Source organism: Alligator mississippiensis, chromosome 1 (genome assembly GCF_030867095.1).
Source record: "Alligator mississippiensis isolate rAllMis1 chromosome 1, rAllMis1, whole genome shotgun sequence".
Classification (NCBI taxonomy): domain Eukaryota; kingdom Metazoa; phylum Chordata; order Crocodylia; family Alligatoridae; genus Alligator; species Alligator mississippiensis.
The window spans coordinates 450751251-450776434 of NC_081824.1; the positions used below are offsets into that span (position 1 = coordinate 450751251).

Below are 25184 nucleotides of genomic sequence, written 5' to 3' on the forward strand. Positions count from 1 at the left end.
CCTTCTGGGGGAGCACTGCCTTCCTCCTCTCTGGGTTCCAAAAGCAGCGTGTGGTGGGAGAAACCTCCCTAAGGTTGGTTGTCTAGCTGTAATTTGATAGACAGACAACGCGGGTAAAGACAGACAGCTGTTTATTTGCTAGAGCAAAGACCATAAAGCCAGCAAAAGGCAAAATGCCCCCCCCCAAGGGTGAGGCGATCTTTTATACTTCTTACAGCAAGGCAAGACTACATGGTTAACAACAAAGCAATACTTGGGTGGTGCTTTGCAAATCTTTGTAACGGCATATTTCTATTAAGCTGAACTAGCACTTTCTAAAAGCTAAAAGTTAAGTAACAGTAACATTATATGTTAGCAAAACCTTATACAGTAGTAGATACTTCTCAAGGACACAACCAGTGCACCCAGAACAATGGTTTCCCTGTCTTATCTTGCTTCTTGCTGTAGCTGATTTTTCAGCACACAGACACAGATCTACTTTTTAACTTGGAAAATGCTTAATAGAGTTAATGATTATATGACAGCTAAGCCTTTGCTTGTACCATTCTGCCATGTGGTCAGCTGTATTGCTAGGCCACAGGTCATGCCTTGTATTCAGCTGTAAAGCTAATACTTCTTAATAATCCAAATTATTGTAAGCCTAACAGTATGCTATCAAAAAACTATTCTATTTCAGGGTAATAACAAACCTGTGCACTACAATTCCTCCCTTTGTTTTAATTTTCCAGAGGAAATTTTGGAACACACTTTTAGGTATTTAACTTTTTGTGGGGTTAGGTTTTGATGATTGATGCTGGATATTTGTATAAACTGACCATATATTTTTACTTGTCTTTGCATAAACTGTTGTCCTAGACAGCACAGACACTGAAAACAGCACAACAGGCAGATTATAGTTATAACAATTCCGATTAAGCTTAATATAAAAGGTCTAAGCCATCCTGTAAGGGAAGGCAACCAATTAGTGAGCCAACTAAGAGATGTATCTTTGGGGATTTTAGCTATATCTTTAGCTTTTTGGATATGGACAGCTGTATCATTGAGGTGGGTTTGTACTATTGTAAAAGAACTGTTAACCCAAACGCAACATTCTGGTCCGATATCCGCACAAGCTCCCCCTTGAGCAGCAAGGAGAAAATCAAGGGCTATACGGTTTTCAATTATCATATGTCAGAGTTCTTCTTGGTGTCAGCCAAGGTAGCAATGGCCTTTGAGAGTTCCTTGTGATCTTTACTAAATTTATGAGCCATGATTTTTATCACAGCTTGCAGGCATGGTGTAAATCTTCCAAGACAAGCAGTGTCTATTCCCGGGAGTATATCTGCTAAAGAACACCCGACTAATACTCCTTTGGTAAGCGGAGTTTTTTGATATTTGTCTACTATATCACGGCTTTCTTGCAAATCCCTCTTGTTTCGCCACCTGCCCCGTGGAAGGTGCGTGGCGAAGGACATAGAGGGTTTTAGCATTGCCGGATAGCAGATACCTTTTCCTTTGGCAGGGATTTTATGGTAGGCGTGGGAGCCACACACCCAGTATTTTCCTTTTAAAGCAGCGAGGTTTGAATACTTAGGAGGTATTCAGCCCCCGTTTCCTAATCCTAGCACCCCGCATTCACCCTTTGATTTAAAGGAAGGATTTGCAGTTCCATTGAAGAAGCGTTGTCCCCGGGAGGTATCAGTGTACAAACAATACCACAAGGTATTATTTAAAGAGGAGATGGGGGTGCAGATAGGATTAGTGCCCTTGGTTAAATTGTTGTTGTTGTAGAAATCATTGTAAGAGCTGCAATAGGTAGGAGTTGCTGTGTTGTTATTACGCCAGTCTCCTCCACTTGAACTAGTAAAATAGTGGTGACATATATGTTTGTGTCTAAATTAATGCAGTCTGATACTGAGCAGTTTATATAGAAACACCAATTTTTAACAACAGGCTTTATTAAAAGGAACTCTTGTTGACTTTGGTCCCAAGCTTGGTTATTAGAGGGGTTTAAAAGTGACTCGATGGGGCCCAAGGGGATGGGAGTCATGGGAATTTCTCCTTGGGTGTGGAGAGGAAAATGACTGTACACCCAACAATCACTTTGGTTTTCTGCTTTAGCGGCTCTGTCAACGTATTGGAGATACATATTATTATCAGAGATATGGGCAACAGTAGGCTTAAGAGTAGCCTTAGCCTGAGGAGATTTTGTAAGTTGTCTGAAAACTGGGTGGGGCTAGGCTTTATACAATATTCTGTTCCATAAGTAAATACCTGAACTTCTGCTGAACTATAGCAATGTGAGGGAGGATATCAACGGGCAATGTTGACCTTCCCGGCTATATCAGAGAGTTCGATTGAATCACTTATTCAGACAGGAAAACCTCGGGCACCAGGATTAGCACACTTATAGCAACTGGCAGCTATAGCCGACCCCTGTGAGAGACTTATTTCTCCAGCAAAGAGAAAGATTAGAAATAACATAGTTATAAAAACCATATTATAATAAAAATCAGCACAAACAGTATGTATAACCCTGCAGCTCTTAATAACTGATCTTCTGGGACATGTTACAGTCTCAAAGTGCTCGGTTTCAGCTGATCCAAAAGTGTCTAGAGGATGCAGTACTTGGAGTTCGGTGCTCTCTGGGCTGGGCAGGACCCCAAAAGGGTGACAGTTCATTAGTGGACCTTGGTTAGTTTGAGTTTTATATTATCTAATGGGCTGCAGGTCCAGGAGGTGTTTGTCTTAATTTTTTTGTCCGTTTCTGGCTCACCCTTGTCGCGGTCAGGTGGGCGTGCGGTCCTCCCGCAAAGTCTGCGGTCGTCTTCTTCTGGCTTCCCCTTTTCCAGGTCAGGGAAGCTCGCGTTGGAGCCAATCCTGAGCTCTGATGAAACTTCTGTCTTCTTTGTATGAGTATAATGAATCCAGTTGTCTTTTTCTGATACTCTTATGGCGGTGTGGGAGGTGAGGAGGACTTCATACGGTCCTTGTCACTTAGGTTTAAGGGGAGACCGTTTCCAAGTTTTTATATACACCCAGCCTCCAGGCTGGATGCGATGTGCTGGGACATCGGCAGGGAGGGGTTGGCTTAAAGCAGCATACCTATGGAGAGATTTTAACTGAGACTGTAGAGATAAAATATAAGAGGTGAGTCCTTTATCGCCTAAAAGAGAAGACATGTGAGCCGGAAGTAAGGGGAAATGTTGGGGAACAGGGTGTCCAAACAGCAGCTCGTAAGGGCTCAGCTTTAGTTTTTTCCTGGGGGTGGTTCTGATGGACATAAGGGCCAGTGGGAGAATCTTAGTTCATTTTAACCCGCTCTCAGCACATAGCTTTTTAATTTTTTGTTTCAGGGTTTGATTCATTCTCTCTACTTGTCCTGAGCTTTCTGGGTGCCAAGGGGTATGGAATTTATATTCTATTCCTAGGCAGTTGGCCAGTGTTTTATTTAAGTCAGCAGTAAAATGTAATCCTTGAGTGCTTTTAATGATACGTGGAAGACCAAACCTGGGTATAATTTTATTAAGGAGTATTTTTACTACTTGTTGTGCTGTAGCTCTTCTGGTGGGGAAGGCTTCTACCCACCCTGTGAGTTGGTCAATAATTATTAGGAGGTTTTTGTACTCATTGTCTTCAGGCATCTCAGTAAAATCTATTTGTAGTCTTGCAAAGGGAGTATAAGCCCAGGGGCAGGCTCCAGGGGGTCCTGATTTTTTTTTCTTTGATATTAAACTTTTTTGTATGTACTGTAGTGTTCTAAAAGCCTTTTTGCTTTCTGGTAGACTCCGGGTGTGTAGAACAGCCTGTTAGTGATAGTGGCAAGTTTTTTATAACCTAAATGCTCTCTTTGATGGAGTTGTTGCAGATAGGGTCTAAGGGATGCTTTAGGTAGCACTATCCTTTCATCTGGCAATCGCCATATTCCATCTTTTTCACAGGTGGCTCCTGCCACTTTCTATCTCTGTTGTTCTAAAGGTGGTACAGACTTGTACATTTTTGGCTCTAGCAGTATTTCCAAATATGCCTTTGACTGAGAAATTTGAGCTTGGAAGGCTAGGGTGGATAGTGGCTGTAAGGCTGCTGTTTGAGCTGCAGCATCGGCCAGGGCATTGCCTTTTGAGACTTGATCTCCCTTTTTGGTATGGGCTGGGCAATGCATTACAGCTATGGCTTTTGGCAACATTATAGCTCGTAGGAGATCATTGACTTGTTTAGCATTTGATATTTTAGTTCCAGAGGCTGTCATAAATTCCCTCTGTTTCCACAATTGTCCAGTGGCATGACAGATTCCAAAGGCATACTTAGAATCAGTCCAAATATTTACAGAGTGGCCCAATGTTAATTGACAAGCTCGTGTAAGGGCAGTAAGTTCAGCCGCCTGTGAGCTCAACTGCCCAGGCAGTGGTTCAGCTTTAAGTACTTTAAATGGAGTTACTATTGCATAACCCATTCTTTTAACTCCATTGACTAACTTTGAAGAGCCATCTACAAAAAAAATCAAGTCAGGGTTGTCTAAGGGTAAGTCACTAAGATCTATCCTGGGTTTGTCTGAAAATGCTGCAACTTGAAGGCAATCATGGGAGTCTGGTTCCCCATTGCTGGGTAGAGGTAATAGAGTAGCCAGATTCAGGGTATTGCATCTCTCTATGACCAGGTCTGTAGCCATTAAAAGTGTGGCTTTCTATTTGTTCATTCTCTGATGAGAAAAATGTTGAGTATTTTTCTGGAGGAGGAGGGCTACTGCGTGTGGAGCCTTTAGGATAAGGGGGTATCCGAGGACTAATTCCTGGGCTTTTTCGACTATTGTTGCAGCTGCTACCACTGTGCAAAGGCAGCCTACTCCCCCCTTTGCCACTGGATCTAATTGTGCAGACAAGTAAGCTGCGGGCAGCTTTATGATCTCAAAAGACTGGTTCTTCTGTATCTTTTGGGGGTTTTTTTTTTTTGGCGGGGGGGGGCTTAATAAAAGTTTTAGTAGCAATGGCTAAGATTTTTGTCATGGATTTATTCTCAACACCCTCAGTGTCATGTGGGAGCTTCTTTTTAATCTCTTTGCTAGCCTGACTTATGAATACAAGTTTTAACACAGGCAAAGTGGCAGGTGTCTCGGGGTCCATGTGTCCATACTGATGTATAGCTTTATAGAGTCTTTCAAAGTAGTCTGAAGGGTGTTTTTCAGGGCCCTGAACAGTAGCTGTCACTTTGGACCAGTTTGTAGTTTTATCTCCTGCTTTCTTTAATCCTTTTAAAATGCTGTCTTTCAGCATTCGTATTGAATTTTGCCCCCTTTCCTGACTGTAATTCTAACTGGGATTTTGCCTAGGCACGCCATTAGGCATGGGGTGGTTTTCATGGGGCTGATCGGCTAGAAATTGGTCAGCATGGCGTAGTACTCGAGTCTTCTCATCCGTAGCTAAGAGGCTTTTGAGAAGCTGCATGACATCTGACCAGGAGGGGTTATGAGTTATGAAAATGGTTTTGAAGCGCCTTAGAACTACTTCGGGATCATCTCTGAGCCTGGGGGTGTTTTCTTGCCAGTTTAAGAGGTCGGTGGTGGAGAACGGAGCATGTGTCCAGTGACTGATAACTTCTCCACCCTCACCAGGCACAGGGTATTCTCTTAGAGGTAACTGAAGTGCAGGCTTAGACAATTTTTGACGAGTGCGATTTGAAATCGGAGTGGAACTGGAATCTGGAGAGGGATCTCTGGATCCCTCTCCAGATCCGGGACTCGGGGATTCCGAGAGAGACAATCGAGGTGATGCCTCCCGAAGACTTCTCAGTCCCTCGGCCAGCCCGGGGGCAATGTTTTGGGGTTCAAACATTGGGGGTGGTATCAATGGTAGGTTAGGGGGCGTAGGCATGGGTCTGTAATCAGCTTCTGAATATGACGGTGGTGTAGCAGGTTTTGGACACAGAAGGGGAGCTAACAGATTCTGGAAAGATGCAGGGGTCAGGGAAGCTAAAGGTTTACTAGCAACATTGTCTCATAAATACCAATAATTTATTAGGTCGAGGCAGGGGTCCTCCAAGATCTTTCATAAGGCAGCCAGACAATTTGGGTCAAACGATCCATTTTCTGGCCATTGTCTTCCCAAATCTAACTGGGACGTATAAGACGTCCAATTAGTTAAACAGAGTTCTGCCATACGAGACTTGGACAGTTCTGCCCGTCTCTCCAAATGTTTCCAATTCTTAATCATAAAATCAAGGGGTGAATCGGGAATAGCTTTTCCTAGACTGGAACCCATGATTATATCCAAGCACAAGCAGTCTTATTTCCCTAAGTTCTACCTGCCTAGGAGCTGTTTTGTCCACATACAACAACCGGTGTTCTCGGACCCCACTGGCTTTCTCTGTGAGGAGGGGCGTCTTGAGTCCAAGCCCTAGTCACTGGCCGTTATAACAGCATTTCTACCTTATATCTGTGTCTTTCGCCTTTCGGCCAGGCTGCCGCTCTAACAGCTTTTAAATCAGCAGACAGATACCCTCAAAGACTGCTTCCAGAGACCTCTAGAGGTTAAAACCAGATAGAAACCAAAAACATACCTGACCTGAGGTACTCGCCGGTACGGTTCCTTTACCCGACTTGAGGATCCCGCCTTATTGGTCCCAAGGGGACTGTCCACCTCCCAAGACTGACCCAAATAGGTGAACTCACCTGGTGCGTGCTGGGGTGTCGGGGGATGGAGGTCTCCAAAGGCTCCAAGCTATATGGGTCCCATCTGGGGTGCCAAATTGTGGTGGGAGAAGCCTCCCTAAGGTTCGTTGTCTAGCTCTAATTTGATAGACAGACAATGCGGGTAAAGAAAGACAACTGTTTCTTTGCTTGAGCAAAGAACATAAAGCCAGCAAAAGGCAAAATGGCCCCCCCTCAAGGGTGAGGCGATCTTTTATACTTCTTACAACAAGGCAAGATTACATGGTTAACAACAAAGCAATACTTGGGTGGTGCTTTGCAAATCTTTGTAACAGCATATTTCTATTAAGCTGAACTAGCACTTATTAAAAGCTAAAAGTTAAGTAACAGTAACATTATAATATGTTAGCAAAACCTTATACAGTAGTAGATACTTCTCACGGACACAACCAGTGCACCCAGAACAACGGTTTCCCTGTCTTATTTTACTGCTTGCTGTAGCTGATTTTTTCAGCGCACAGATACAGATCCACTTTTTAACTCCGTTAAGCATTTTCTGAGTTAAAATGATTACTTGACACAAGCAAAGGCCTAGCTATCATTCTGCCTTGTGGTCAGCTGTATTGCTAGGCCACAGGTCATGCCTTGTATTCAGCTGTAAAGCTAATATTTCTTAATAATCCAAATTATTGTAAGCTTAACAGTATGCTATCAGAAAACTATTCTATTTCAGGGTAATAACAAACCTGTGCGTGGCAGTGGCAGCAGGGGTGGGGCTGTAGCTCCTGGGTGCCCCCAGGGGGCAGACTCTATGCAAAGGTCTGCCGCTGGGCAGGCAGCACACTGACAGGGGAGGGAGGGAGGGAGCGAGCAAGTGAGCAGCGCCCTCTGGCGTGGCAGGCAGCACAAGGCTCCTGCCTCCTGCCCAGGAGAAGCCAGGGCCCTGCCCGGGGCCACAGGGCCTGGGCAGGCGGGGGGGTGCGGGCCGGGAGCCCGCCGGGGCCCGCTGCAGGCCCGGAAGCAGCGCCTGGAGGGTGGGTCGGGGAGGCCAGGGCTTTCCCAGCTATTGGCAGGCAGGCCTTGCAGCCTTTTTCTGTGTCTCTTGCCAGGTCTCTGGCTTGGCCTGTGAGGCCACTTAAGACCAGATGCTGCCTTCGTCCAGGGTGGTCGTTGTCTTTGACGCTGCTGCCGCCGCCGAACAAAGCCAGAGTGGCGGGGCGTGCACAAGTGCAAGTCAAATGAAAGCAGTAGACGGAGACCAGGGCAAACGGAAAGAAGCCCGAGGCAAGGCGAGGTGAGCCTGCAGTGCGATGCTGCAGCTAGTCAAGCGACCAAAAGGCTGGCTTGCATCCAGAGACGCTTCTCGAGCAAATCCTAGGACATCGTCCTTCTCCCCTTGTAATAGGCCTCAGCGAGGCTGCAGCTGGAGTACTGCGTCCAGTGTTGGGCTGGCTCCACAATTCAAAATGGATGTGATGTGGAGAAGCTGGAGAGAGCCTGTCCAGAGAAGAGCCGCGCGCGCACAATCACAGGTCAGGGAAGCAGACCCTGTGATGACAGGCTGAGAGCCCTGGGGCTCTTGAGCCTGGATAAAGCCCAGGCTCGCTCACTCGCTCGGGGGCGATCTGATGGCCGCCTCTAAGTTGACCACCAACCAGTAGCTGGGGGAACGCGTTTGTTCACCCGAGCGAGCGAGCGCCCCAAGGAAGGGATGATGGCCAGGTCAAACGGTCATCAGCTAACTACTACAAGGCCGTTTCAGGCTGGACAGGAGGAAGAATTTCTTTCTTGTCTGAGCCCCAAGGCAAGGTCTGTCGGGAACAGCCTGCCACCGGAGGTGGTTCGGTTTGAGAACTGATACGTCCTCGACATGAGGCCTCTAGAAGGCCATGAGCAGAGCACCAGGGAAGACGGAGGGGACAGCGGAGCAGAGAGAGATGGCAGCTACGAAGGCGAGGCCCAATATGCAGATCGGGATGCAGATTGGTATGCAAATGACGGCAGAGACGAGGGCTGAGGAGGATAGAGTTCAGGGGCAGCGGCGGCGATGGGCGAACCAGATCAGCGGAAGGGACGACGGAGTTGGTGAGCGAATGGCGGAGGAGGAGGAAGGGTGGACCCGTGTGCAGCGGAAAGGGAAGGCCCAAGTGGGAGCAGGGGGGGGCACAAGACCCCCGAAGAGAGAGGAGCATCGCTGGCAGCAGGGAGTCGTCGGGAGACCCAGGGGCAAGAGAAGCGGACCCTGAAGAGGAAGAAAATGGAGCCCAGGGGACAAAATGGAGGGTGAAGGTAACCTTTGCCCTTGAGGGGTATAAGGGAAACAAGACTGAGGCGCGGAGACTTTATGGCTGAGGTCCTCTTGAAGACTCTCAAAGTGAATCCGAGGGACTTGCACTGTGTGGTGCCCTTCGACAACAGGAAGGTCTGGAATGTGACTTTTGAAAATGAGAAAAGTTATGCTGCCTTTTGGAAGGCGAGTGAGGCGGCATTGGAACGAGGGGAGCTGGAGGGGTTGGTGTTTGATATGGGGCGGAAGGCACGGGAGAGAGTGCTGTATATTAAGATGTTTACGGACATGTTGCATAAGGACAATGTGAGAAGATGGTTGGAACAGAGGGTGGAGAGAGTGACATTTGTAGAAAAAGAATGTGATTGGTGGGGGGTTTGGATGGGGGCATGGAGGGCAAAGGTGGTGTTCCATGAGGTGGTGGGGAGCCCCGGGGCGGTTAAGCACTTGGCTTCGGCAGTGCAAGTTGGGCCGTGTAGGGGATATGTGGTGTATCGCGACCAGCCCAAGCTGTGCAATAGGTGCGGGCAAGAGGGGCACCTGGCGGCGTTCTGCCGACTTAGGGTGTGTTATTGCTGCAGGGGGCTGGGGCACACAGCTCAATTCTGCAAGGAGAGCTTTGTATGTAAGGGTTGCAGGCAGGAGGGGCACATACAGCAGACGTGCCCCTCGTCCTACGCAAATCGAGTGCGGATGGCGGGGAGTCGTGAGGAGTGGGGGGGGGAGGAGAGAGAAATGGAGGAGGAGGAACAGATGGGTGTGCTAGAAGAGGGAGGAGAGATGTTTGTGGAGGAAAGGTCTGGGGGGGAGGAGGAGGGTAAAGAGGGGATCAGAGGCAGTCAAGGAGCTGGTGGAGGAGGAGAAGTTGGAGATGAAGGAACAGAAGGGGGAAGAGGGGGGTGATGCGGCATTGCAACATTTGAGGGGTATGCTGGCGGAGTTGGAAATGGAACAAAAATGGGACAAACAACGGGTCAAACACAAGAGAAGGGGTAGGCAGAGCAACTGGAGGAGGTGGAGGCAATTGAACAAGGGTGGGAGGGGAGTCTCAAGAAAAAGAAGAAACAAGGAGGGGAGGAAAAGGGGAAGAAGCTGGGGGTGCAAGCAGAAGGTGGAAAGGAAGAAGGGAAGGGGAAGAAGAAAGAGCAGAGGGAGGGAGAAGGGGAAAGGAAGGAAAGTTTGGGATTTCTGAGCCCAAGAACAGTGGAGGGGCTGTTTGAACCACCTGGGAAATGGAGGAAAGGGGTAGAGGCCTCGCTGGAGGCATCAGAGTGGGAGTGGGGACGAGGTGTGAGGGGGGGATTTTTCATTTCTGTTGATTGCCATGGAAGGGGAATTTTGTGTTGTCTCCTTGAATGTGAGGAGTCTGTTATCTAAGAAAAGGTGGGAAAGGGTGGGAGGGTATTTGAGGGGGTTAAGGGCTGATATTATTTGTTTACAAGAGTGTGGGATTGGGTGGGAGGGGGATTATGGGGTGCTGCAGAGAAGATGGGGATAAGGGAAGGTTGTGGTGGGCAGGGGTGGGTGGAAATAAGGTGGCAGGGGTGGGGATTTTAGTGAATGAAACATGGGTGAGTGCTTGGGGTGGAGGTGTTAATTGAGGGGCAATTGCAACACATGAGGGTAGAGGTGGGGGGGGAGGAGGTGGGGGTGTTCAATGTCTATGCACCAGCTGTGAAGGAGGAGTGGAGGGAATTCTTTCGGAGATTGGCAATATGTGGGGGAGGGAAGAAGGTGTTTGTAGGGGACTTTAACTGCATTATTGAGGGAGGGGATAGAGAAGGGGGGATTGGCGGGGGAAGTTTGGACAGCATGGGGAGGTGTTTGGGGAACTGGGTTCGGGAAGAGGGGCTGGTGGATGTCTGGAGGGGAGAGCGGTTGGGAACGAGGACCGAACTGGGGGGGGGGGGGGGGGGGGAGAAGGTTTTGCGAATCGATTTTGTTTGTTTGGTTTCAGAAAGGGTGGGGGTGGAAGGGAAGGAGGTGGTGGAAGTTGGGTTTAGCGATCACAGGATGTTGAGGGTAGAGTTACAGGTTGGGAGAGGGAGGGGGGTGTGGAAGCTGAACACCGGAGTACTGGAAGACGAACTGGTGTGTAGGGCGTTTGGGAGGGAATATGAGAAGTGGAAAACAACAAGGGTGCTGTTTAAGTCTCATTGGGAGTGGTGGAGGGTTATGAAGGAGAAGATCAGGGGGTGGTTTATTCGAGTTGGGAAGCAGCAGGCGTGGGAGAAGAGGAAGGAGCTGGGGAGACTGCAGGGGAAGGTTCAGGGGTTGATTCGGGAAGTGATGGGGGGAAAGGAAGTGAAGCGCGAGAGTTGGGGGAGGCGAAGTGGATGGTGGAGGAATGGTTTTGGGGGAAGGAGCAGGAGAGGATGTTTTTAGCACTGGCACTGTGGATGGGGGAGGGGAAAGAATGGGGGAAGTATTTTGCAGAGAAGGTGAAGAAAGGGAGCAGGGAAGTGGGGGCAGTGGTGACAGGGGAGGGGGTGCGAGTAGAGAAGCAAAGGGAGGTGTTGAAGGAGGTGACAGGATTCTATGCGGAGCTGTATAAAAAGCAGGAGGTGGATGGGATGGCGGGGGAGAGGTTTTTGGGGGAGTTGGAAAAGAGGGTAGAAGAGAGGGAGAGGGTGGAGTTGGAGAGGGACATCACAGAGGAAGAGGTGAAGGAGGTGCTGGGGCAGATGAAGGGGAAGACGCCGGGTTTGGATGGGTTGCCAGCTGAATTCTACGTGCGGTTTTGGGGGGTGGTGGGGGGGGGGGGGACGTGTTCTGGGAGGTGATGGGGTCAGGGGAGGCGGGGGAGGGTTTTGTGGTGGGGGTGGTGGTGTTACTGCACAAGAAAGGGGACAAGGAGGTGTTGAAGAATTGGAGACCTATTACATTATTGAATGTAGACTATAAGTTGCTCTCAAAGGTGCTGGCAGCAAGAATGGGGAAGGTGATGGGGGAGGTGGTGGGGGAAGACCAGATGTGTGCAGTGAAGGGTAGGAGGTTGGGGGATACGCAGTGGGTATGGAGGGATATGTTGGAGTACGTGGGGTGGAAGGTGGTGGTGGGCAGTGTAGACCTAGAGAAGGCCTATGACAGTTTGGAGCACGGGTTCCTGTTTGAGATGTTGGGACGGATGGGTTTTCCTGGGAAATCTGTGGGGTGGGTGAGAGCCCTGTATAGAGGGGCGAGGAGCAGAATCTTGGTGAAGGGCTGTTTGGGAGAGGAATTCAGGGTGGAGAGAGGGGTGCGCCAGGGGTGCCCCCTCTCTCCGGGGCTGTTTGTGTGCGGCATAGAGCCATTGGCACAGAAGGTGAGGAGGGATGGGAGGGTGACACTGTACATGGATGACGTGATGTTTATGGTGAGGGATAAGGGGTTGCTGGAGAGGGTGGTGGAAGGAATTAAGGAATATTGGGAAGCAGCGGGGCCACGGGTGAACAAAGGGAAAAGTAGTTTGTTGGCGGTGGGGGAGTGGGCCGGACTGGAGGAGGTGGGGTGGTGGGTGCAGAAGGAGGGTTTGAAGGTGCTGGGAGTCTCTATGGATATGAAGGGGAAGGGGGAACAGGCGTGGGAGGAGGTTCGAGGGAGGGTGAGGAAAGTAGGGCTATGGAGAAAGAGGAAGCTGTTGTTCCGGGGGAAGGTGGGGATTATGAAACAGTCTTTGCTGCTGACAATTTTCTTTGTGGCAATAGTGTACCCACCCACCTGGTTGCAGGTGAGGCGGGTACAAAGGGAAATGTCTCTCTCTTTTTGGGGTGGGCAGATGGAGAAGGTGGGGAGGAGAGAGGTATATAAGGGGGAGGACTTGGGAGGCTGGGGCGTGCTGGAACTAGAGGTTTTTCTGTATGTGCACTTCTGGTAAGGGGTGGTGCGACTTGCGGGCCTGGAGGGGAGGAAAGTGGGGGCAATGTGTAGATATTGGGCGGGAAGGTATTTAAGGAGGTTGGGGTTATATGGAGGGAGGTGGACACGTTTGTAGGCTGAGAGACTGGCCAAGTGGTATGCACGGGGGTGGGGTTTTTTGAGGGCGAAGGGGGTTGGAGGGGTTAGGGTGTGAGGGACTGAAGGAAGCAAAGCGGGTGCTGAGGGAAATCAGAGGAAGGGATGAGATGGCAGATATAGGGGAGTTGTCAGAAGGGCAGGTGGGAAGGGTCTGGAAGGGGATAGTGGGGAAAAGATGGAAGGGGGAGCACGAGGATTTTGCGTGGCGGGTGGTTAGGAGGGTGCTACTGGCGAGGGCTGAGCAGAGGAAATGGGGGTTGATAAGGTCAGGGGAGTGCCCGAGGGAAACGGGCAGGGAGGAAACGGTGTCCCACGTGTTGTGGGAATGTTCGTACGCGCAGAAGGTCTGGCAGAGGGTGGTGAGGTTTTGTAAAGAGACAGGGTGGGGGGATTGTGTGAGTTACAAGGGAGCGGTGTACGGTTTGGCAAGGCATAAAGTGTGGGAATGGGAGATTCGGGCATTACTGTTGTGTACACGGATGGCAGTGTGGAAAATGAGGTGTTTACTGGTCCAGAAGGGGCTTTGTTTTACGTCACGGGAATGTGTTTATTTGGCATATGTGGAGTTGGGGTACTATAGGAGGGAAGGGGAGTGGGAAGGTATTGATTGGAGGAAATTGTTTGAGTAAGAGGGAAGGAAGGGGAAAGTTGAAGAGAACCAATGTTATGATGTATGTTATGTTACGTGTTCATAATCAAGACGGAGCTGGAACCCTTTGTGAGTTGAGCCTGTAAAAAGGGGAGAAGCGTTTCTTTGTTTGTATGGGAAAGTTTTGTTATGTTATGAGGTGAATGTTGTTATTTAGAGTTCTGAACTGAGAAAGTGGAAATTTTGTTGGTGGTGGTAAACGTGGTATGGCTTAAAAAAAAAATAAAAAAAATCTGTTCTTATCAGTTTAATTGCTGATATGTCCTCGATGTGAGGACCGAGGCATTAAATGCATTTTTGGTGCCAGGAGTGGGCCTTGGAGCTTGCTCCAGACCCTCCATGCATCAGCCCAGTATTGCAGTGCCTCTGGGCCCGGTGCCTGCTCCCCTTCCAGGGGAGTGCCACCTTCCTCCTCTCTGGGTTCCAAAAGCAGCTGCAGCAGGGGCGGGGCCGTGGCCCCTGGGCAGCCCCAGGGGGCAGACCCTATGCAAAGGGATGCTGCTGGCCGGGCGGGCAGCATACTGACATGGAGGGGAGGGAGGGAGTGAGTGCGCGTCTGTCCTCCTGCTTGGCAGGCAGCACAGCCCCGACACCGCCTCCTGCCGGGGTGGAGGCCAGGGCTGCGGGGCCCGGGCAGCAGGGGTGCAGGCCAGGAGCCCACCCAGCCTGTGGGGCCCGCCGCAGGCCTGGAAGCAGTGCCTGGAGGGTGGGTTGGGGAGGCCGGGGCCTTCCCAGCTATTGGCAGGCAGGCCTTGCAGCCTCTTTCCAAGTCGGCCTGCAAGGCCGCTCAAGACCAGACGCTGCCTTTGTCGAGCGTTGTCACCACTGCTGACGACCAAAGCCAGAGTGAGTGGCGGGGCATATGCAAGCACAAGTCAAATGAAAGCAGTAGACGGAGACCAGGGCAAACAGAAGGAAGGAAGCCCGAGTCGAGTCTGCAGTGCGATGCTGCCAGCTAGTCAAGTGACCCAAACGCTGGCTTGCATCCAGAGATGCTTCTCGAGCAAATCCCGGGCGGGCGGGACGTCTTTCTCCCCTTGTACTCCGCCTCAGCTGGAGTACTGCGTCCAGTTTTTGGCTGGCTCCACAATTCAAAAAGGACCTGACGTGGAGAAGCTGGAGAGAGTCCATCCAGAGAAGAGCCACGCCCGCAGCGCACGATCAGAGGTCAGGGAAGCAGACCTTACGATAACAGGCTGAGAGCCCTGCCTGGGGCTCTTGAGCCTGGATAAAGCCCAGGCTCGCTCGCTCGCTCGGGGGTAATCTGATGGCCACCTCTAAGTTGACCGCCAACCAGTAGCTGGGGGAACGCGTTTGTTCACCAGAGCGAGCGTCCCAAGGAAGGGAGGACGACCCGGTCGAACGGTCATCAACTAACTACTACAAGGCCGTTTCAGGCTGGACAGGAGGAAGAATTTCTTTCCTGTCCGAGCCCCCAAGGCAAGGTCTGTCGGGAACAGCCTGCCACCGGAGGTGGTTCGGTTCGGTTTGAGCGCCTGTCTCCCTTGAACCCCTTCAAGAGCAAACGGGATACTTCTCTTGCTGGGATCCACTGACCCCAGCAGACTTCCTTCCAGCCCTTTGGGCAGGGGGCTGGACGGACTTGATCTTCTGAGGTCCCTTCCAGCCCAAACATCTATGAAATCATTGAGTCGAGTGGAGGAAGGAGCAGCACGCACCTGCCAGCCCCCGCTTTCCCGCCCGCAGGAGAGCCAGCCAGTAGCTCAGTCGCCAGGCCCCGGGACCAACCCCCACTGCCGGGGCTGCCCCTGGCCCTGCTCACCGGGCCCCCTGGGCTGTCGGCCTGGGGCACCTGCTCCCCCTCCGGGGTTGGGCGGGTTATCGCTTCTCGGCCTCTTTGAAGGCTCAGATCGGGGATGGCTGGGCAGAAGCCTGGCTGTCTCCCGGTTGGGCCAATGGGAGACGGAGAGCGAGGAGGAGATGGCGGCAGCGGACGGAGCGCTTTCGATGAAAGAAGGATCAATTGCGAGGAGGAGCATGCTGGTGGACGAGGAGCGGCAGAAGGAGGCGACAGCAGAGAATGGTCAGCCGATAGAGGAGGGCGTGTGGATGGTGGCAGGTAGAAAGCGGAAGCAGGAAGAATGGCTGAGGGAAGAGAAGGAAGTGGAGGAGGTGGCAAGAGGCGAGAAAGCAGGGAAGAAAGAAGAGAAGGAGCAGCAGGTGCAGTGGGACCAGCGGAGCGAGAGTGCGAGGGGGAAAGAATGGGGCGAGGAAGAATGCGGTGAAGAAGGAGGAGATAACACAGGACCCATGTGGGGAGAGAACGGCCCACGGCGGTGGGTAAAGCTAAGGATAAAAGCGACTTTGTTGAAAGAGGGATTTTTGGGAGAATTGAGACTACAAAGGGCAGAGTTTATGGAAAGAATACTATTCAGAGACTGCGGAGTGGATGCGAAGGACTTGAGCGCGGTTATCGCGCATGAAAACAACCGGGCGTGGACTATTTCCTTCTGGAAGAGAAGGGCTTATGATGACTTCTGGGTGTGGCATGAAAAATTGAGGAGGGAGGGGCACTGAAGGGGATACCTTTGAGGCGGGGGGAAAAAGAACGGGGGAGAGTGTTGGCGATACGTTTGTTTAACGATATGGTGGAGCAGGAGGACATGGCAAGATGGTTAGAGGGCAAGGTGCAGAGGGTCATGTGGGTAGAATGGATTCTCGATAAGTATAAGATCTGGAATGGGGCATGGAGGGCACGGGTGTTGCTGTTTGAGGGGGGGAGCGGGGGGGTCAAGCATTTGTCTTCTACGTGTTTTTTGGGGCCAAACAAGGGGTATGTTTATTATTTTGGGCAACCAAGCTGTGTTCAACTTGTGGGAAGGAGGGGCACCTGGCGGTGTTTTGCGAGTTTACAGTTTGCTTTCGGTGTGGGGGATAGGGGCATAGGGCATGGGTGTGCACGACGGTTGGGAAATGTATTATTTGTGGGAAAGAGGGGCATTTTTTGCGGGAGTGCCCCATATCTTATGCCGGTTGGGCTCGGGGGAAGGAACTGGAGAGGGAGGAGGAGGATGTAGAATCCTTGGGGGAGGTGGGGGGGGAGGGGGAGGAAGATGAAGAGGGAGAGGAGGACAGTGTGTCCTCAGTACCCTCCATGGAGGGAATAACCGGGGCTGAAGAAGGGGTGGGTATGGGGGGGTGTGGGGAGGATAAGGGGGAGGGGGGGAAGGAAGAGAGTCTGAAGAAATTTGAGAAGGAAGAGGGGGCAAGGGAAGTAGATGGGAGGGAAAGTGGAGAGGCACTGGCAAGACAGAGGGAAAGTGCTGAAAGTAGTGGGGGAAAGGAGGTGAAGAAAGCGAAGGGGAGGAAAGGGGGAGACAAGAAGCGGGAAGGGGAAGAAGAGATGGGGAAGGGAAAAAAGTTGTTGGGGGAGGGGGAGAAAGAAGGGAAGAGTCTGGGAAGTGGCAGGGAGAGTGGGGAGAAGGGTTTCTTAAGCCCGATGGCCATTGTGGCTTTAGTGAGAGCTATGGGAATGTGGGCAGAGGGGATGGGGAGGGGAGGAAAAGAAGGTTTGAGAGGGAAAGGGGGGGGAGGTGAAGCGGTGGGCTGAAAGAGAATGTTGCGGATAGTGTCCCTAAATGTGAGGAGTTTATTAGGGAGAAAGAAATGGGAAAGGATAAGAGAATGCCTGGAGCAGAAGGAGGCGGATATATTTTGTTTGCAAGGATGTGGAATTGGGTGGAGCAGGGATTACAGGCACCTGCGGAGAAGATGGGGTTGGGGACAATCATGGTGGGCGGGGGCAGAGGATAATAGGCAGTGGGAGTGTTAATTGGGGGGGGGGGGTGGGATTGGCAGGTGAAAGGTGTTAAGATGTTGGTGGATGGGAGGCTGCAAAGGGTGAACTTGAGGGTGGGGGGGGAGGAAGTGATTTTATGGAATGTGTATGCACCAGCAGGGAAGGTAGAAAGGATGGGGTTTTTCAAGAGGTTGGCTGTTTGTTGTGGGGGGGAGGGCATAAAAATAGTAGTAGGGGACTTTAATTGTATTATTCAGAGAGGGGATCGGGTGGGGGAGGGTGGGGGGGAATGGATAGTAGGGGGAGATACTTGAGGGATTGGGTTAAGGAAGAAGGGTTAAAAGACATGTGGGAAGGGGAAGGGGTGGTGACAAGGGTGGATCCGAGGGGGGGGGGGGAGGCAGTCATGCATAGATTTTATGTTTGTTTCATGGGGAGTGAGGGGGGTGAGGAAAGTGGTTGGGGATGTGGGTTTTTCTTACCATCAAATGTTGAGGGTGGAGGTAGGGGAAGTGGGGGAGAAGGGTATGGAAGTTGAATCTGAAATTAGTGGAAGATGAGGGAAGGTGCAAAGAGTTGAGGGAACTATACAGAGGGTGGAGGACACTTTGGGGGTTGTTTGCAACAAGATGGGAGTGGTGGGTGATGGTTAAAAGGAGGGTGAAGGAATGGTTTATTAAAGAGGGGAGAAGGAGAGAGGGAGTAGGGGAGGGAATTGGAAAGGAGACAGGGTTGTGCAGGAGTTAAGGAGGGCAGGGGAAGGGAGGGAGGTTTGGGAGGAGTTAAGGGAGGCAAGACAGAAGGTGGAGGAATGGTTTGGGGAGCAGGAGAAGGAGAGGGTTTTTCTGGTGAGGGCACCATGGGTGGAGGAGGGGGAAAGGTGGAATAAATATCTGGCATCAAGGGTGAGGAAAGGGAGGGCAGAACTGGGGAAAATTAAAATAGGGGAGGGGAAATGGGTGGATGGGACAAAGGAGATTTTGGAGGAAGTGACAGTTTTATGAAGACTTGTATAGAGGGGGAAGGGGGAACAGGGGAGGGAGGAGTCAGTGGGTGAAGGGGCTAAAGAGACAGGTGACAGAAGAGGATAGGGAGGGGTTGGAGAGGGAAATAATGGTGGGGGAGGTGGAAGGGTGTTTGAAAGGGTTGGCAGGAGGGAAAGTGCTGGGACTAGATGGGTTAGGGAAGGAATTTTATTGCAAATTGTGGGACTTGGTGGGGGAGGATATAGTTATGTTGTTTAGAGAGATCATGGAATTGGGTATGGTGGGGGAAGGGTTTGCGGATGGGGTGGTAATCTTGCTACATAAAAAGGAGGAGAGGGGGGATCTGAAAAACTGGAGGCCAATTACTTGGTTAAATGGAGACTATAAGTTGTTCATGAAGGTGTTGGCTGGGAGCTTGAAGAGGGTGTTGGGACAGGTGGTGGGAGAAGGACAAACGTGTGTGGTGGAGGGAAGGAAGATCTATCAGAGGCACTGGGTTTTGAGGGATATTGTAGAGTATGCACAGGTGAGGAAGTGGGAATTGGGGATAGGAAGCTTAGATTTGGAGAAAGCTTACAATCGGGTGGAACACGGGTTTCTGTTTGAGGTATTGGAGGGGATGGGGGTGCCAAGGAGGTTTGTGGGGTGGGTGAAAGGGGTATACGAAGGGGCACAGAGCAGGATGTTAGTTAAAGGGTGTTTGGGAAGGGAGTTTAGGGTGGGAGTGGGGGTTTGCCAGGGATGTCCACTGTCACCGGGGTTGTTTGTGTGTAGTATGGAGGTGTTAGCACAAAAGATTAGGGGGGGATAGGGGTATCAGAGGGGTGCAAGCTCCTGGGGGGGGGTAAAGGTTTTGTTGTATATGGATGATATTACAGTGGTGGTGAGAGATAAATATTCGTTAGGGAGCGTGTTGACATGTATGGGAGTATGGGGAAATTTCTGGGGCAAGGTTGAACAAGGGTAAGAGTAGTGTGTGGGTACAAGGGGAGTGGGAGGGGGATAGAGGGATTTGGGGTGGAGGTAATTAGGGATAACTTGAGGGTTTGGGGGGTTACGTTTGATAGAGATGGGAAGGGGAAGCGGGCATGGGAGGAATTGCAAGGGAGGGTAAAGAAAGTGGTGGGGTGGTGGGGCACCAGGGGACTGTCTTTGGGTGGGAAGGCGGAGGTCATCAAGAGGTTTTTGCTGCCAGTAGTGCTGTTCACGGGGAGGGTATATCCCCCGTCATGGGCACAAGCCAGGAAGGTACAGAGGGAGATTTCTTTTCTTTTGGAGGGGCAAAGTGGAGAGGGTGGCAAGGAACGAAATATATAAGGAAGGGGAGAGGGGTGGATGGGGAGTGCCAGAAGTGGAGCTGTTTGTGTATGGGCATGTGGTGGCAGGGATGGTGAGGGAAGCACTGAGGGGCAAGGGATATGCAGGGAAGTTTGGGAGGTATTCAGGGGGGAGGTTGTGGAGGACTCTTGGTTGTTTGGGGACAGATGGACGGGGGTGTGGGCAGGGGAACTGTCTGCATTATGGGAGGGTAGGGAGTTTCATCAGGGATAAGGAACTGGGTGGGTTGGGGAGAGAGGGGTTGCAAAATGCAAGGGCGATGCTGAAAATGATTAGGGGGAAGGATGGGCTAACAGATGTGAGGGAACCTTTGTGGGGACAGGTACAGCGGGTATGGAAGGGGGTGATAGATAAGAGATGGGAACCGGGACACAGGGAATTGGGGTGGAGGGTTGCTAGAAGGGTATTGATGGTAAGGGAAACACAATATAGATGGGGATTGGTAAGATCACTGGTATGTCCACGGGAGTTATGTCAGGGGGAAGAGTCAGTACACCATGTCTTTTGGGAATGTGATTATGCACGGAAGGTATGGGGGAGGGTGAGGAAACTTTTGAGGGAGCTAGGGTGGGTGGAAGGGATCTCGTATGAAGGGGCATTATATGGATTAGTGGAAGAGGAGGAAAGGACTTGGGAGGTGCGGGTTATTTTGATGGGGTGAGGATGGCACTGTGGAAAGTAAGGTGTTTACTGGTTGGGAAGGGGTTATTTTTCATAACTAGGGAATGTTTACAACTAGGGTGGTAGGAGGTAAAGGGATACATAGAGGGAGGGGGAGGGAGGCAGGCAGGCAGGATAGGGCTAAAGGGGGGGTATGGCACGGGGTAAGGTGGAGGCACTTATTTGAGCTGGCAGGGATAGGGTAGTGGGGGGGGACATGGGTGGACAGAGGAGATAGGAGGAAAAGTAGAGGAGAGAATGAGAAAGAAGGAGGGGAAGTGGAAAGGGAGAAGAGGGAGGGATGGAGAACCGCTTGCTTTTTGCACTGTGCCCGGCCTGGTATTGCACCATTTCCAGGACCGGTGCCAACCCAGTCCGGCAGACTGCCGGAACTATAGGAACAAAAAGTGAGCTGACTAGCAGCTTGCTTTCGCTTCTCCTGTTGCAGCAAGGGTTCTTGTCAGTCATGACAGGCTAGAGAAGGCGGTGCCGCCAATACGTCCGAAAGAGTATCCGGTTGCGCAAGCGACCGTGCTTCTCAGGTTAGTAGCCTAAGGGTCTTCCGGTTCGCCGGACCCCAATAAAGCGAAAACCCCAGCTCGGGCTAGTAGCTGAAGACCTTGGGTCCCCCTCGGTCGGAGTAGGCGAATGCCAGGGTTCGGAGGACAGAACATGGATCAACAGCCCCAGGTCTCAAGGACGTCCTGATCCACTGACGAGAACGTTTGAGGTGTGGAGACCCCAGCTAGGGCGGAATGTCGACTAGGGATGCCAGAGGACCCTCCCAGGAGGGTGGACCAGCGAACCCGAGCTGGCAAAGAACCCCGACGCACCCCCCCCCCCCCCCAAGATGTTGGGACCCCGACAGGCTGCGGCGGACCCCCGACCATTTATTGACCACCGGAGGCAGAGAGGCTCTCAAAGCCCAGAACCCCAGCTGACGAGAGCCGCCTCCTGGTGGAGGACCCCGGAGCCTGAGGACACCCCCCAGATGACGACAGAGCGCCCCAAGCAACAGCGGACCCCTCTGGACCCCCATGGCACCTCGGTGATGACAGCAGGCCCCGAACAACAACCCCCGGACCCCAGCAGTCCCAAGGATGCCTCCCCCCCGAGGGTCTCGCCACACTGGTGGAGGAGCCCCAACCCCCCCCGTCACCAGACCCCCCCCCAGACGACCCAGGGGAAGGAGCAGAGGTGACAGCGCTCATGTTCCTCGCTTTCCCCTCCTGGACAAGCTGTTCTGCCCAACCTGCCACCCGCCGAGACCATACAGATTGCACGGCGATATGAACAAGCACCTTTAGCACTTCCACCAGCTGCGCCTAGCTTTCTACTGCTCCCTCTGCGGCACCCAATACGAGGCCTTGAAGCTCCTCAAAAACCACCAGAAGGTATGCCAAGGCCACGGAGCAGAGAGGAGACCCGGCACGCTGGTGAGGTATGCCGCCCTGGCCCGGCACACCCAGGCCGCGGTGCGAAGACCCGCCAGACCGGCCACCCCACTGGACCAGACCTCCGGGGACCGCCCGATGGAGAGACCTGCCCCGACGATGCCACCGTGCAGGTCCCCGCCAACGGGCCCCCGTCCCGCCGAGGATTCCGGAGCTGCCGGGTGCCCTCCAGCCCCAGAGCATGCCGGGATCTCCTGGTGCGGAGCTCTCCCCACAGCAGAGGATGCCCTCTCCATGGCAGACCCTCTGGCTGGAAGAGCTCTCCTGGGCCAACGCCTTCGAGGCTTTCGAGGCCTCAGTGGCCCGGCTCACAGGGGAGCTCTCGGCAGCTGCCCAGCCCGGCCAACCCCGAGGAAACAGTAGACCGGCGATGCGACGGGATCACAGACCGCAGCCGCAGAGGCGACCCAGGCGCCAGTGCTATGGTAGCAGCCTCCCGGATCCAGAAGCTGTACCAGGCCAAGCGTCCCAAGGCGGTGAGAGAGATCCTGGAGGGACCCTCGGCCTTCTGCCAGGTCCTCCGGGAGGCTCTTTTCAGCTATTTCGGCAGGGTCTTCAACCCCACAGCAGAAGCCACCACCCCACACCCTGCGACCATTGAAGCGCTGACCCGTGCCCCCGGCGGAGGGGTTGGAGGATGCCTTCACACCGCAGGAGGTGGAAGCCCGCCTGAAGAGGAACAGGGACACGACCCCCGGCAAGGACGGGATCAGGTACAGTCTCCTTAAAACGCGACCCGGGCTGCCTCGTTCTTTCTGTTCTCTTCAACAGGTGTAGAGTTCCGGCGCACGCCCGCCGCCTGGAAGAGGGCCATGATGGTCCTCATCCACAAGAAGGGAGACCCGAACGACCCGGGCAACTGGAGACCCATCCCCCTGCGCTCCACTGTCTCTAAACTATACGCCAGCTGCCTGGCGGGCCGCATCACCGACTGGGCGGTGACCGGCGGAGCCGTAAGCCGAAGCCAGAAAGGCTTCATGTGCACGGAGGGCTGCTACGAGCACAATTTCACCCTCCAGATGGCCCTGGACAACACCCAGAGGACCAGGAGGTAGTGCGCAGTGGCGTGGCTGGACATTTCCAACGCCTTCGGGTCCATGTCGCACCGCCACATCTTTTGGTACCCTCCGCAAGCTGGGCCTGATGGACGGCATCACCAACCTGGTGCGCGAGCTCTACCGTGGTTGCACCATGACAGTCTGCGCCACTGACGGGGAGACAGTGGAGATCCCCATCCGGTCAGGAGCGAGACAGGGCTGGGCCCCTCAGCCCCATCACATTTAACCTGGCCATGGAACTGCTCCTTCGAGCTGTGGCAGGCGGCCCCAGAGGACTCGACCTCTACGGCCAGAAGTTGAGCCTCCTGGCCTACGCCTATGACCTCGTGCTCCTCACCCCCGACGCCACCCAGCTGCAACAGATGCCGGACATGAGGTCCGAGGCAGCCAGGTGGATGGGCCTGCGTTTTAACGTTGCCAAGTGCGCTTCCCTGCACATCGACAGGAAGCAGAACAGCCACGTCCTGGACTCCACCCTCATGATTCAGGGCCAGGCGATGCAGCACCTGCGCAACAGCGAGGCCTACTGCCACCTGGGGATGCCCACTGGCCACCGGGCCAGGCAGATGCCGGAGGAGACTATCAATGGCATCGTGCAGGACGCACGCAAACTGGACTCGTCCCTGCTGGCCCCCTGGCAGAAGATCGACGTGGTGAACACTTTCCTCATCCCCCGTGTCGCCTTTGTCCTGAGAGGCTCGGTGGTCCCCAAGACCCCCCTCAAGAAGGCGGACACCTTCAGCAGCCGCCGGATCTCAAAGTGGCTGCACCTGCCGCTGAGGGCCAGCAATGAAGTCCTGCACATCCCCTGCCGGCAGGGGGGTGCCAATGTGCCCCGCATGGGAGACCTCGGTGAGATCGCCGTGGTCACCCACGCCTTCCGCCTCCTGACCTGCCCGGATGCAACGGTAAGTATCACTGCCACCAGCGCCCTGGAGACCGCCCGCAAGAGGATCAGCAGGCAACCCACCGGACGTGACCTGGCCACCTTCCTGAGCGGCTCGCTGGAGGGCGAGTTCAGCCGAGACAGCGGGGACTTTGCCTCGCTGTGGAGCCGAGCCTGCAACGCCACACGCCGCCTCGGGAAGCGCATCGGCTGTGCCTGGACCTGGACCGAGGAGCGCCGGGAGCTGGCAGTCTCCCTGCAGCCAGCCACGCACGCTGCCTCCGTGACCGTGACGCCCCGCACGAGGACCTTCCTGGAGAGGTTCCTGAAGGACGCCGTCCGCAACAAATACGCCAGCGACCTGAGGGCCAAACCTGTCCAGGGTAAGGTCTTCGATGTCACCTCGAAGTGGGACGCCAGCAACCACTTCATGCCTAGAGGGAGCTTCACGCGCTTCGCGGACTGGCGCTTCCTCCACCGCGCCCGCCTCAACTGCCTGCCTCTCAACGGGGCCGTCCGCTTCAGCCACCGGGACAAGAGGTGCCGACAGTGCGGCTACGCGGCCGAGACCCTCCCCCACGTGCTGTGCAGCTGGAAGCAGCACGCCAGGGCCTGGCAGCTCCGCCACAACGCTGTCCAGGACCGGCTGGTGAGGGCCATCCCGGCCGCAGCAGGGCAGGTCTATGTCAACTGCACTGTCCCGGGCTGCGAGAGCCAGATGCGCCCCAACATCGTGATCACCGACGAGGAGGCCAAGAAGATCGTCATCGTGGACGTCACCATCCTGTTTGAGAACCGGCGCCAAGCCTTCACCGATGCCCGGGCTCGCAAGCGGGAGAAGTACGCCCCGCTGGCCGACACCTTGAGGGGCCACGGCTACAACGTGACAGCCGACGCACTCATCATGGGAACGCTCGGAGCTTGGGACCCCAGTAACGAGAGCGTCCTGCGTGCCTGCTGCGTCTCCCGCCGTTACGCCAAGCTGATGCGCTGCCTCATGGTGTCCGACACCATCCGGTGGTCCCGCGACATTTACGTGGAGCACATCGTGGGCCACCGCCAATACAAGGACCCCACCAGGAGAACAGCCGCCGGACCAGACCCAGAGGGGACTGCCTGAACCCCCCCCCCCCCCCCGCACCAGACGGACCTTCGCTTCAAGAGGATTCATCAACAACGGACGACGACCCAGCGCCACTTGAAGAGGACCCCTGCGATAGACTATATCTAGACGGAGACACTTTTTCCTCGGACCACTTCTTCCACCATTGCGGACCATTGTCACTGGTATGTGTTTCTATCCTCTTTCTCTCAGCGTTGTGAAACCCCCCACTCCCCTCACCCCCAGGCTTAGTTGGTTAACTTTGTATCGCATGTAACCTAGTTGCGTTCCCAACCTCACCCCCATCCTTCTATTGTTAGTCCCTCGCCCGGGCGCTCTGTATTTCCCTATCGGCTTTGTCATCTTCTTTGGATTTACAATCCTTA

The 25184-nt window shown here is 53.3% G+C and overlaps 1 pseudogene; it reads left to right on the plus strand.

The window, feature by feature from the left end:
* The first annotated feature begins 13760 nt into the window (after window positions 1–13760).
* LOC132247878 (U2 spliceosomal RNA) lies at window positions 13761–13940 on the plus strand (annotated as a pseudogene).
* The last annotated feature ends 11244 nt before the right edge of the window (window positions 13941–25184 follow it).